The 14628-nt window shown below is 35.2% G+C and overlaps 1 pseudogene across 1 annotated transcript in view; it reads left to right on the forward strand.

Annotated features, from left to right (window-relative positions):
- LOC144966934 (required for meiotic nuclear division protein 1 homolog) overlaps nucleotides 1-14628 on the forward strand; it is a 15848-nt pseudogene that overhangs the window by 726 nt on the left and 494 nt on the right. The window contains exons 2-9 of the transcript XR_013644295.1: nucleotides 946-1463; nucleotides 3664-3778; nucleotides 5144-5216; nucleotides 7237-7276; nucleotides 9364-9464; nucleotides 10596-10785; nucleotides 12495-12571; nucleotides 13880-14000. The product of XR_013644295.1 is annotated as a required for meiotic nuclear division protein 1 homolog (transcript). The remainder of the gene's footprint in view (nucleotides 1-945; nucleotides 1464-3663; nucleotides 3779-5143; nucleotides 5217-7236; nucleotides 7277-9363; nucleotides 9465-10595; nucleotides 10786-12494; nucleotides 12572-13879; nucleotides 14001-14628) is intronic.

Raw genomic sequence — 14628 nt, forward strand, 5'->3', positions numbered from 1 at the left:
TGGTAAGAGAAGAGGGTTAAAAAAATTCTGCTCTGATCGCGTACAACATGGCTCGGCACTTGCCACCAGCAAGATGGCGTTGGCTGCCCGAACAAAGAAGAAAAATAAGAAGACAATTAAAATTTACATCGATAAATTCCGATAATCAGACTTTGAATAAATACACAAACTCCACCCTAATCACGGTTTTTTCACAATTAAATCCCAGATAAGTCCAAGAAATGCACAAAATTAAAATTTTAAACAAAACCCAAATATTCAAAAATGTGATTCAAAGTTAAATTGTTTTTCTTACTCAGCTATCTTGTTTAAGGCCCCTAACTCTGCACTCTGTCACTTGAGTTCGTTGATTTTTTGTTTCAGTTTGATGTTGATTTTAAATGTCCTCTCTCTATCTAGTTTAGCTTTTTTGCAACTTATAAAAACACCTGGCTGTGGTCTCAGGTTGAGAAAGTAAGGTGGTGAAAGGGACCTTACTGCAGTGTTAATGTTGGAAATGGCTCATTACATTTTCTCACCATTAATCAGGAATAAACATGAGTACCTTGCCAGTAGCAGTAATATCGTTGTCTCTGTAAAAAGATTTGTAATATCGCCTTGCAACTTATAGAGGTGTTATGTCTCCTTTACAGGTTAATGTTAAGTGGTTGTGTTGGCTTGAAATCCGTGTTTAGTAAAGGGCTTTGAGCACTTTTAGTGGATATTTCATTGGAAAAAAAAATCCATTAAAAAATGAAACAAAACAAATAAATATAACATGCTAAGCATTTGGGTAACACTCAATTTTGTTATAGATAAGGGTTTTCAGTTAGAAAGAGATGGAATTGTTGTTTATTATCCTTGGAAAATTTGCAATCACAGTGTATTTGTTTTAATTTTTTAAAGAATTAACTTAAGCTTCATGACTTTATACATTGTGATTTTTATGTATTCATTCATCCTCAGGTGAAGAAAATTCAATTCAACGTAGTAAGAATGGCAAATTATTCTACAGCAAAACTTCTTAATCTAAGAGTACCAACTCAGCTAATGTCTTGTCGTAATTTTTCTAAATTATTTGGTGGAATAGAGAAATTATGTTTTATGCCTTCATTTTCTGATTTCATAGGTGGGAAGCTATCACGATATCTAAATGAAAATAAATATTCTAACATTGTTCATAGTAGATTTACAGAAAAAAACGCACATTCCCAGAGATTATGTAGTCACTCCAATTTTAAAAGGTATTCATCCTCATTTTGCACGCAAATTCAGAAACGACAATTTTTCACAAGTACTTCTATATTTGATGGACATTTAGTAGGGAAAAACTTGTTGAAATCAGCTACACCTCATCGTGGTCAGAGTCTGTTTTATTCAACCAAAGGGGTTCAGCTTGGCACTGGTTTTCTGAAGAATCAGTCAGCCCTTCTTGTGAAAAGATCTCCCGTAAAAGGATTCCCAAAATTCATGATGAAGGAAAGGTATGTTTCTTTGAATCATATATCTGTTGACTTTTGTGAATAAATATGAAGATAACAGAACTATAGCATTAAATTTGAATGACAATAATTTGGATGAATGACAAGATCTTGAAAATGATGAATGAAAGAAGAAAACTAGAACGCAACAGCAATGCATATAAAGAAGCTAATAAGATTATAAAACATGAGTGTAAGAGAGCAAAGGAAGATTATAATTGAACTTGAATGTCACAGAATTGAAAACTAAAACAATTGAACACCAAACAATTCTACCAGTCAATACAAGATCTAAGTGGAAAACGACCAGCCATGGCAAGACAATGTGATAAAGACGCAAACGGTAATATACTTATCGACAACAACTAATTGTTGGAACGTTGGGCAACATACATAAAAAATCTTTACGCGTATGATAAAAGAGGGGCGTGCTTGGTAAAGAAACCTAAACTGTGAACACTGGTCCCCAGATTATGCGAGAAGATGTAGAAGCTGCTTGCAAGATATGAAAAAGGGGAAAGCGGTAGGCCAAGATAGTTTATCAATAGAATTGATTGACGCCCTTGACGATCTGGGAATAGCATTCTGACAAAAGCCTTAAACGTCATATATAAATAGGATGAACTGCCTAATGTTTTAAGATTATCGGGATTCATTACCATCCCCAAAAAACAAGGAACTATTGATTGTGACCAACACAGACCAATCAGCATAATGAGCCAATTATAATTAATTATATTAAGAATACTTATGAATGGGATGATCGAAGGAAAGAGAGCTAGAGGAAGACAAAGAATGACATATCTAAATAATCTAAGAATGGCCAAAAGTGACTTTAAAAGCAACGCAGATGTCATGCGCACTGCAGAGGATCGTGATTCATGGAGACAGTTGACTAGCAACGTGCTCAAGAGTACAATCCAAGGTGGGTGAGCATTAAATTAATAGAACTGCCATTTGATCCATTTACAAGATGTAAGTAGTAGAAGTCCTTTCAGAGCCATAAAGTGCATTTAGCCAGAGTTTATCCTGGTTTTTGTAGTTCAAAACAGTCTCCTTTGGATAGGATATTAATCTCTGCTACCACATTAATTTATTAACCAAATGGAATTTGACAGAAAGAATAGATGAGCTCATGCCACACTCATAGTTGCAATGATCTTGGTCTGCATGGAATTGCGACATTGCGACTTGTATAATTGAAGTTGACGTTGAGGTGCTCTCTGCCAAATCTGATAGACTTAGTTTCCCATCACTGCTTGGTTGAAAGACTGTGCTCAGAGTAGACTCTGCTTCCTTTGCTTTTCAGGTAGTGCTCTACTATTGAGCAAGAGGGACTCCTGATAAGATGATAAGAAACACAAGTTTTGTTTTGATTTAATCATATATTTTTCATCTTTGTTCAAATTTTTGAATCTACTCTCTGATGGTAATTATAAAATGCACATTGAAACCATTACAACCAGAAATCTCTGATGGTTTCATTATCATACACTTGTTCGACTATGTGGTCTTGTGGTGTGACACTAGCTTTCGGATCAGAAGGTCCTGGGTTCGAGCCTCGCTAGGTGAATAGTTGAGTCCTTGGAGAAGGCTCTTTACTCACATTCCTCACCATACTCAGGTGTAATATGAGTACCTGGCCGTTAACAGCTTTGTCTCTGTCCGAAAACGTTTAGTGGATATTGCGCTATATAAAAGCTCATTTTTTTAATTTAAAAAAGAATACACTTGCATGATCCTTTAATTATAAATGACTCCATTGATATAATTTATTAAAATGATCATCAAATCTTCTTTTATCTAAAAATTACAATCAAAGAGACCTTTCTGTCTGGGATTCTATATCTTTCCCTGGAAGGTATCCATCCCATCCCAACTAATGATTGGTAGAAGTTATCATCAATCTCACGAGCGCTTTTCTAGATTTATCGGTCAATTTCAAACTTATTTAAAAAATCCCAACATATATACAACCTCTTGCACAACATCATAAGATACTGGCACCCAGGTAATTCATCAACAATATAGATAATCCATCATACAAACGTCACCCATGTTGTACAAATGAAAGAATTGAGGGGGGGGGGAGTTATCATTGTCCACAGAAAAATAACTAAAAGTGACTGAAGTGGGGTTCAAACCTGTGACTGACCCAGCAAGCTAATAATTGATTTCTAAACTGTTATGTTTCTTGTTTCAGACTCGTCAATTGAATAATGTTGTAGCGTATGCATTGGGTGAAGAAATCAATTTGGGACCTTTAAGGAAAATTTTGTTGAAGCAAGGTTTATATTCTATTGGAGACTTACCGACAGGTTTGTTTGCTTCTTATTGGTTTATTTATACCAGGCGTTCAAGAGATTATTGTTTAAAAGATACAAAATAAATTAAAAAGGAAAACTTTAAAATTTCACCAGAACTGGTTGAGTTTGACTCTAAAAATATAATGTGTGCAGATTCATTGCCGATGACAAGATTTTGAATTTAAGTAAGGCACAATCCCATTTTACAATACATGCTAAATAAAACCCTCTCAACAATTAGCACACTTTTTACATGTCATGAAAAAGTTCTGACTGGTATCTCTAATACTTTGTTCTTCTTTTAAATGAGGTTTACCAACTTCACAGGGATTCCATAATGTGCCAGAATGTTCCACAATGTTGCTCTGTCAATACTGTCGAAAGCCTTCTCATAATCCAGAGAGTTGACAATAAGAGGAGAGTTCCATTCTATGACTCGCAGAGAGGCAATCTGGTCGGTGGTTGAACAGTTTTTCCGAAATCCTGCCTGTTCGTCCCGGAGTTTAGCATCTGTTGCATTCTTAATTCTCTCTAGAATAATACTGTTGAAAACCTTTCCTGGGATGGAGAGAAGAGTAATTCCTCTATAATTATTACAATTATTGAGGTCCCCTTTCTTTGGAAACTTGACAAGATGTCCTACTTTCCAATCTTGTCTTTCCCGATTCTGTCAATGAGTGGGTGAAGGGCCTCATCATTTCTTTCAGCATCAACTTTTATAGCCTCCAGTGGAATTTGGTCTAGTCCAGCAGCTTTTCCCCCTTTTTACAATTGGTGGTAGATCATAGCTAATTGATAGCTCATTCCTTGCAGGCAAAATTTCAGGCGGGTTGTCTGGCAGTGGTCTGTTCAGAAGGCAGTTGGAATGTTCCCTCCATTGCTTAGATCAAGCCTCTTTTCCACAAATAGTTTTCCCATTTTTATCTTTGACTGGTACCTGTGGTTACCCATATTTTCCAGAAAATGTCGTGGTAGTTTGATAAAGGTACCTCATGTGTCCTCCTGCCACTGTTGCTTCTGCTTTCTCTGCGTCTGTTTATGAATTCTTCCTTGTCTTTCTTCACATCTTTCGACTTCCTTAGCTGTGGCAGTAACAATAATAATAGAAATAAAATTAATTAAAATTGTTACATCAAAACAGTCTATAACATAAATGACTCTCTTTTTAGAGGGTCGCAGTAGAATTATCAAACGATTTATCTATGATAATCTAAATGTTGGAGACCATTGGTATAGACGACACTGACTACTGCCCATTTGATGATTAAGAAAGTGGGTAAGCAAGGGTTTTATCAAAATTCTGAATCAACCTTCATAACTGACATTTGTATGTTAGCTTCCTATCAATCATTTGAACTGATTTTTTTCTCCACACAGATGTTACTGATACACTACATGTCAGGGGGAAATACAATGTGGAACAGAGACCCAAAGAAATATTTGTCTTTGAGTAAGCTAATATTGCATATAATTTGAACAAAAAAGATTTTATTCATCGTAACTTTTTATAATATTTCTTTTTTTGTTGTTGTTTTTAAGAAAAAATTGTTATTTGACTATCCTCTCTTCTTCTTTGTTTTCACTTCTTTTTTCATTTACAAATACAGTGCAACACTTGGATAACGACATCGCCCGGGACCAGAAAATTATGTTGTTATCCAGGAGTGTCGTTAATCCGCTGTTTTCAAGATGGCAGAAAAAGGGGGTGTAGTGAGACCTGTAATAATAAAAGATGCAATGCCTGTCATAAGACATGGCCCGACCATGTCAGAACGTGTATTCTTCTTGTTGTCTAATGGTTTATCTGTTCATTTTCCGATATGCATTGTTATTTTTTTTATCGCAAACAGTGCTTGAGTGCCATTTTTCCTCAGTCATTTATCCTGGCTTGGGGCTGGTATGAGTGTAGCTGTTTTTTACACGGCATTTAATCATACGGTAGAACACATCTTGGTTCTTGATTCGTTCAACGTGGTTGTCAGTGATCGACGATCAGCGATAATGACACTGTCGATAGCGCCAGGGTTGCCAGATAGTCAGAGATCCTCGTGGTCAATATTGACTTCAAAAGTGGCCAAATAGAATCTCACTTTGCCAAGCACTTCAAAAATTTTTTCCCCTCTTGAAAACCTCATCTGTTTTGATAAAACCAAAAATCGACAAGACGAGTAAACAATTCGTTACTGAAAAAAGAATTTATATTTTTAAATAAAAAATAAAAACCTATAATTCAAACATGATTCTCTGTCTGCCCAATTTTGGCCTGTAGTTGTAGCCATCTGGCAGTCCTGGATAGTGCTGTTTTTCTATGTACCCCATGCATTACCTACTAAGAGAATTCTATAAAAGTTTCTGACCCAATTGCAACAGGGATAAAGTTATTAGATTGGCAGGTAAACACGTTTTTTGCATTGGTCGGTAACAAAGTGATCTCGTTGGCTATGAGTAGGCTTTTTATTGACTGAGTATGAGATGATGACGGCCTGAAACGATGTCATCTGTTTAGCTTGATATTTGGATCAAGTGTCTGTGTCTACTGCCGATTATCACCATATTGATGCCACTAAACAGGGGTGTTATTAAAATGTCATTATCCAAGGGTTGTCATTATTTAGGGATATCATTATCCAGAGGTTGCCATTATTCAAGGATGTCATTATCCAGAGGTTGTCATTATTCAGGGATGTCATTATCTAGAGGTTGTTGTTATCCAGAGGTTGTCATTATTCAAGGATGTTGTTATCCAGAGGTTGTCATCATTCAGGGATGTTGTTATCCAGAGGTTGTCATTATTCCGAAATGTCGTTTTACAGAGGTTGCACTGTATTTGAGGAGGTGATTTCCAAAACCTCCTTAGTCTCATTTTAATCATAGAGAGAAAACTTACTTTTACATCATTTTTTAAAGGGAGTTAAAGAGAGAAATAAGTATATTTTTTTCCTTATAAAACAATGCCTTGATAGTTTGTGAAGTAACTTTTACCTGGCGATCCAAGGTTTTCAATAGATTGAAAAATAATATTCATTCACTTTCATTGTTGATGTCACCAAACAAGTTTTGAAATTCACCTCCTTACTTTTCTTTCTATATTCTTCTTCTTCTTCTTCTTCTTCTTCTTCTTCTTCTTCTTCTTCTTCTTCTTCTTCTTCTTCTTCTTCTTCTTCTTCTTCTTCTTTTTCTTCTTCTTCTTCTTCTTCTTCTTCTTCTCTTTTAAATAAATCAGTTTCAAGTTGCTATGTGTAACCACTTTAACAAATTCACTCATTCTTATTTTTGAAAAGAGTTGGTTCTTAGACTTTTCTAAAAAATATATTATTTTTTTTTTTGGTTTAAAAGAGTTATTTATAATCATACTGCACTAAATTTAGGAAAATAAAGAAGTTTATGTTGAGATATTTAATTTTTCTTACTTCTTCTTTCGTACTTGAAATATTGCCTTTTTTTTTTTCTTTCTTTCCAAATGCCAATAGTGATGGATCAGTCGTGTTCTGGTGTGTGCCGGAAGTTGAGGTATTTCAAATTTCATTTTATGTTGATTATTTTTGTTATTGCCTGCATGGACAATGTATATCGAGTCAAAATTATATTTCCATAGTGGGCAAGGGGGTACATACTGTGTCTTCTATCCCCTTATATCTGTTTTCCAACATGCTTTCTGTCTTTGTCTTGGAATGAGATAATTTGGTTCTGTCCTGGCCCTGGCCAGAGTCCTGGCTGGGAGGGAAACAGTCAAATGCATAGTTATTGTTTTGGGAGATGGTATTTTTTTTCCTTGTAAATCATCTCTCTGTTATGTATTATTATGTTTATTTTGAATGTATAATGTAAGCATTTGAGTGTATTCCTCTTTGTTGGATCTTGTGCTTGTGTCCGGATGGGACTTTTAGGTGATTTCAAACTAAGTACATTGGTGGATTGCTCTTGGAATATACATCTGATCCCTATTTGTTCCCAATTCCCCTTTGTCTTCCTTTCTCTTGGGTGCTTTAATTGTAATTCTAGAACTTTTTACTATCCCATTTTCTTCCCTATTTTTTACTGGCGCTGATATAACCTAAATGTGTTGCAAGCGCCGTAAAACTTTAAAAAACAAAACAAACAAAATTATATTTTGATTACTTAAACAATACTTATGATATTTTAGGCAACAAATGAATTAATGATTTTCTAAAATTGGAAATAAGTTACATCAATCTCACCACCGTGTAATTATTGTTGACAACGCAAGATAAAAAATAAACTGATGTCAACCCTCAATTTGCCAAACTTGAACTTAGACAGACAAACTTGCTACCACATACTAATAGTAATAGTTTATTTAAACTTGGGTGTATTCACAAGTTAGAAATATTTAAGTGACTTGCACTGCTGTATCTTACTTGACAAAATACATAAATTCATTTTGGACAGAAAATTTTTACTCCAAATGTCACTTGATTGAAATAAGTCTTAAATTAAATTTTGAAGTCTCACATTTGAGAATTTTTTAAAAGTTTAGGATTGGTTTAAATGATAATTATTGGAATGAAAAGTTTTCTGAACAAAATGAAAATAAGAAGTGTTTTGTAAGAGTACGGCAATGCTGTTCATTTATCTTGTGCAAAGTTTGTTCTGTCCAACTTTGACATTTGGGTAAAATGTTCTAAACAGGTATTTCACAATATATGTTGCCTTCTCTGTTGACGATACAGTTGGCTATATCTGTTAGATAAAAGGGAAGTTGTGATGTCATTAGATGACAACGTTACAAACAGCAAATCTATTCTATGTCGTAAGGAATTTATCTCAACTATTGGGGTTTAAAAGACATGATATTTGCAGAAATTCATGACAATGTTCAGAGCTCATCTATGATAAGAATTTGTTTATTTGGGAATTTCCTGATATTGATCAATTTACCGCTAAAAATATAATCAGGAACTGCTTCAAGACAAATATGTGAGGAGGTGACTATCTGACATTCAAATATGTCATCAACACTTACTCTGTCACTACTAGCACCACAGCCATAATTATCTACTATTACAACCTCTTTCATCACCACCACCACCACTACATCATCTAAATTGGGCTTGTATTTGTAAATTGAGCTTTTATATAGCGCAATATCCACTAAACGTGCTCAAAGCGCTTTACAATGGGTCCCTGGCCAACAGCAACACTTAACACGTAGGATGAGACATGACGCCTGTTAGGCGATATTTCAATTTTTTTCGGACAGAGACAACGTTGTTAACGGCCAGGTACTCATTTTACACCTGAGTACAGTGAGAGAATGTGAGTAAAGAGGCTTTTCCAAGGACTCAACTATGCACCGAGCGAGGCTTGAACCAAGGACCTTCCAGTCCGAAAGCGAGTGTCATACCACTAGACCACATAGCCGCACATCATCATTTTGATCATCGCGACTACCAAAACATCATCACTGCTACCACTATCAACACCACAATTATCATCACCACTAATACCGATGCACAACCACTGCCATCTTCTTCCACACCACTATTTCATCAACACTAACAACACACCACAATGATTTGAGTTGGCAACCATTTGATAGTGTCCAATGATCACCAAGTTTTCACTTTGCTTTTCAGAGAGGTGCTTTTCTGAAGTTGTTGATGAAATATTGTGAGGCACCGTATCCTGGTGCTGTTGTTCTGTCTGAAAGAGAGGAACTAGATTTTTCTTACATTACGTGAGTTGGGCTAACTTAGTAAATTAAAGTGCAAAATGTTTCTAAATAATGAGATTTTATTGTATTATTATTATTGGTAGTATTGTTATTATTATTAATATTATCATCATCATCATCATCATCATCATCATCATCATCATCATCATCATCATCGTCGTTGTCGTCGTTATCGTCATTATTCTTCTTCTTCTTCTTCTTCTTCTTCTTCTTCTTCTTATTATTATTATTATGATGATGATGTGCCTTGAGGTGTGCACAAAAGGAAGGGAAGATTGAGTATTTGGCATTTTTAGTGTGCACTGTATTGTGAGTATTAACAGAAAATACGGTGTATGGTAGGTACAGTTATCATCATCGTGCGGCTATATGGTCTTGTGGTATGACACTCGCTTTCGGATTGGAAGGTCTTGGGTTAGAGCCTCGCTCGGCGCATTGTTGAGTCCTTGGAAAAGGCTCTTTACTCACTTTCTCTCACTGTACTCAGGTTAAAATGAGTACCTGGCCGTTGACAGTGTTGTCTCTGTCAGAAAAAAATAATTTGAAATATCGCCTAACAGGCGTCATGATTCGTTCTACATGTTACATGTTGCTGTTGGTCAGGGACCCATGTAAAGCACTTTGAGCACATTTCGTGAATATTGCGCTACATTAAAAAAAGCTCAATCATCAGCAGCATTGTCACCATCATCATCACCACCATCATCATCATCACCATCATCATCATCATCATCATCATCACCATCATCACCATCATCATCATCATCATCATCATCATCATCATCATCATCATCATCACCATCATCATCATCATCACCATCATCATTATCATCATCATCATCATCATCATCACCATCATCATCATCATCATCATCATCACCATCATCATCATCATCATCATCACCATCATCATCATCATCATCATCATCATCATCATCATCATCATCATCATCATCATCATCATTATCATCACCATCATCATCATCATCATCATCATCATCACCATCATCATCATCATCACCACCACTCTTCCTATTCACATTATCAACACCAACATGATTATAAACAACTCACAGTTGCCCGCATTTGAAATCTACAGCCTTTACTTACAGACATTCATGCATTTATTACCAGAGGTCAAACAGCGGTGCTCGAGGATGTAATCCAATTAAAGGACAGAAAAGACGAGGCTGGAGGCACCAATAGTAATGACCACATTCTAGAACTATACACCATGTCTAATGCCATGTCGCAGTCTGTCAAATTGTCTGTTTGGGAGGCTTCTCTGGATAAATTTGTCACTTCCATTGAAGTCGTCACAGAGGTGAGAAAATTGGATATATTACAAACTGAAGCTGTTGTTTAAAACATATAATCAAATTTGAAATCTCTTTTGAATATTCATTCATGTCCTGTGAAATATCCTTGACTTTTCTTTTCTTTTCTTTTTTTTTTTTCAGACACAGGATCTTAGCTTTATTATTGTAATTTATATATATTTTTACTCTTATTATCATCATCTTCATTTTTTTACTAGCATTGAAATGACTTTAAAATGTTGCAAGTTTTTCAACAAAGCCTTAAGCCTCAAATACTTTACCTTTAGTTTCTGATAACAAATTGAAAAACTACGATGAGCTAAGATTTCAGTTCCAGTTTATTAACAGAGAGAAATGGTTCAGGTTTCCCCTTTATCTTATGAATAAGACCTAAAACACAAAACTCATCTGACCATCACTACCTTGTGTTTTATGTTTTGTGCATTCTTGATAATCCTGTCTGTAGATGAAGAGGAAATTCGAAATGTCTACACCATCCTTCTCTATTAATTAACTGAAGCTGAAATTTTATATCATCATTGTTTTTGACTTTTTCAGGCTTCAAGTAGTATTATCTACCACCATCAAACCTGCCTCATCTTTGATGTAAAACTAATCACTGACACTTCTACCTTTCTTTTTAAAAACAAACTGAACAAAGACAAAAACAGTGGCAAAGAAAAATGACACAATAATTCTCCCGAGTGAGAAATCTGCATACCGGGCTTCTAAGTCCCTGGTTTAAAATGAGATTGTAAATCTTAGAGACTGAAGAAAATTGGTTGACAATTTTTATAAAATGGCCATTGTAAAATCGGTCAAAATTTTGCATCAGACGGATAGAAATGTAAATGAACATAGAAGAAAGTAGTCTGATTTTTCCTGTAGATGACACATACATAGACACACACCCACCCACACACACACACACGCACACACACACACACACACACACAGATTTAATGTCTTATTAATATAGATAACATTTTGATAAACTGAGTAATAGTTACAGTAGATGTAGATGAAGGAAAAATTATTTTTACTTATTGTACTTATTCACAGCCACCTTCAATACATGCCGACTAGCTGAATCAGTTAGCCCTCCAGTTTTGTGAGAATTTATCACAAGTGTTTCAATACAGTGAAATATAGAAGCACACCAGCATTGTACAACACAATATTAACCAGTTAACTGTCGTACTCTGGAAAATAATGTATTAAAAAATTTGGCCAGAATAAAATATAGTAGTAGTAGTAGTAAGCTTCGCAGTCTGAATGACGCTTGCTGAGAATTGTGTGATTCAGTCATGGTCGATGAGTATAGCTGCTCTCTCCATCCATGTTGTTAATTGTTTCCATTGGTCACGGTCCTGGGCCAGAGTTTTGAGGCTGTCAGGATCTTGTTGTGACTTTAGTACGGAGGACACTGCAGTATTTCTTAGTTCTTCAAATAAAGCTCAATTAAAATGACCCAGGTTTGAGAGTTCATTGTCAAGATGAGGGTCATTTCTATATTTGAAGGGCAAGTTTTCGGGCCAAATTTTTAAATACATGTTTTCCAGAGTATGGCGGTAAACTGGTTAAATTCCCATGACCCTAATTTCAAAACGTTTTAAACACTAAACAGGATATGGATTATTTAGGCAGGTCAGCTTATAGTGAAGGGACTGACAATTTCTATACTTCATATCCCAAATCATGTCATTTATTCCAGGATGTCCGACAAGGTCGCAAAATCAGCATGTCCCGGCGTCAGTTGCTCAAGAAATCAGGAGAGCTTATGTCTCTTAGGTACGAAAATTGTAAATTATTGTATAATCAAGTGACCTGTTTTTTAAAAAATTTATTGCGTCATCTTGAATTATTTTCAAAAGAGATTATTATTATTAATTTACAAGCTCTTTTTGTCTTCTTGTGAACTCACAAACAAACATTGTTTTCGATTGCATAAATAAATAACTTTCTCCATGCCCTGACTCCTTTTTTATCAATAAATGACTTGCTTAAGTAGTACCCTACATTTCTCTTGTTACTGAATGGTAGACGCTAGGAATACAAAAAAGTAATTAGTCAAAGGGAATCATTCTGTACCATTAACATGTGGTGCTCGAAGTGCCATTAAAATATTAAAGTGAACGACGGTTTCATCTCATGTACATCTTCACATTGTTGATATCTGAATGGAAATAAATAAATAGTCAAATATGAATGCTGTGTGAAGTATATTTTAAAATATTATTTTTTAGTGGATACAACACTATAAATATTAAGGTTAGATTGTTCCATAAAGATGTGATTGCTTGTAATCCACAAGTATAAACAATGATTAATTAAGAACCTTTACTTTCTGATCTATTATGCATACCTTTTTTTTTCTTATGTTTAATGAATGACGGTTTAGATACGACTATTAATCCACAAGAAAAATTACATTGTATCACATTGTTCCAACGTTAGTATGATAATTATAAAGTAAATATTGTAATTTAATACCAAAACAATAATAAATGTTAACAAGGATATGATAAGTATAAGTAAGATTGTAATTTTAATACCAAAAACAATAATAAACTGTTAACAGAGATATGAATATAAAGTAATATTGTAGTTTTAATACCAAACAATAATAATGTTACAAGAGATATGATAATGTATATAGTTAAAGATTGTAATTAATACCAAAACATAATAATGTTAACAAGGGTATAATACTGACACTATGATGATCACTACAGTGGGGAAATCACAGTACTAATATAGCATTATTAAGATTAATATTGATATGGTCCAAAATGGTCCTTGTCATGACACAAAAAATTTGTTCCTTTTCGAAGTGATTATTTTTGTTTGATGTAAGGGCATTCACGCTTCTTGGAGCTTAGATAAATTTGACTCATGATGAGAACTTTAATATATTTGTGTGCGTTGTGGAAAGGAGGAGGGGGGGGGGGGGGGGTGCAGGGGTTGCAGAAAAGAGGCTATATTTTAAAGCATTACTGTATTCCTCTAACTACCCCCCCCCCCCCCCCAACCTCTCACCTTCCCATTTTTCTGTATATTCTATTATTAAGTTTGTCGTGCTCACTCTCTCCTTTCCAGGCATTTAATCAACTTGAGTTCAGACCTCCTGGACACCCCTGACTTCTACTGGGATAGAGCTTATCTGGAGCCTCTCTACCAAAGCTTGTGTAGCCAACTTAGCATTAGCAAGAGGACAAAGGTCAGGACTAGTTATTAATCGTATCATTGTTATGTTATGATATGATATAAGTCCAGATTTATGTAGGCTTTTGCAGCCTTTTATCTGCTCTTGTGCATTCATGAACATATTTAATTCACGTCTCTCAAAACTGGGCATGCCACATAGTGGAAGGAGGTGTCTGAATTTCACTTTACAAACAGTATTTTTCTGTTTCACAATGAGCATCAAGACGGCACTTGAATGCCTGTAATGAAGGGGCGTCGACAACTGTTGCTGGCAGGCGGTTCCATTTGTCGACTAGCCTTTAACTGCCCTTTCATTCTACAGTGATGTTTCAATCATCTGTAGTTATTTTACGATGTTTTAATAATCGGAATAGAGATGAGATAGGGATAAATTTTTTTTCTTCTTATTTTGAAGATGATAATTTGTGATTTGTTGTCTGGTTGTCTTAATAAGTTGGTAACATCTGGGATGATCGAAGGAAATAGAGCTAGAGGAAGACAACGAATGACTTATTTAGATAACCTAAGAATGGCCAACTGTGATTTTAAAAGCAACACAGATTTCATGCGCATTGCAGAGGGTCGTGATTCGTCGAGACAGCTGATCGGCAATGTGCTCAAGAGTACAAGCCACGATGGAC

The sequence above is a fragment of the Berghia stephanieae genome, chromosome 3 (assembly GCF_034508935.2).
Source record: "Berghia stephanieae isolate SIO BIC M18660-M18661 chromosome 3, UCSD_Bste_1.3, whole genome shotgun sequence".
Lineage (NCBI taxonomy): Eukaryota > Metazoa > Mollusca > Gastropoda > Nudibranchia > Aeolidiidae > Berghia > Berghia stephanieae.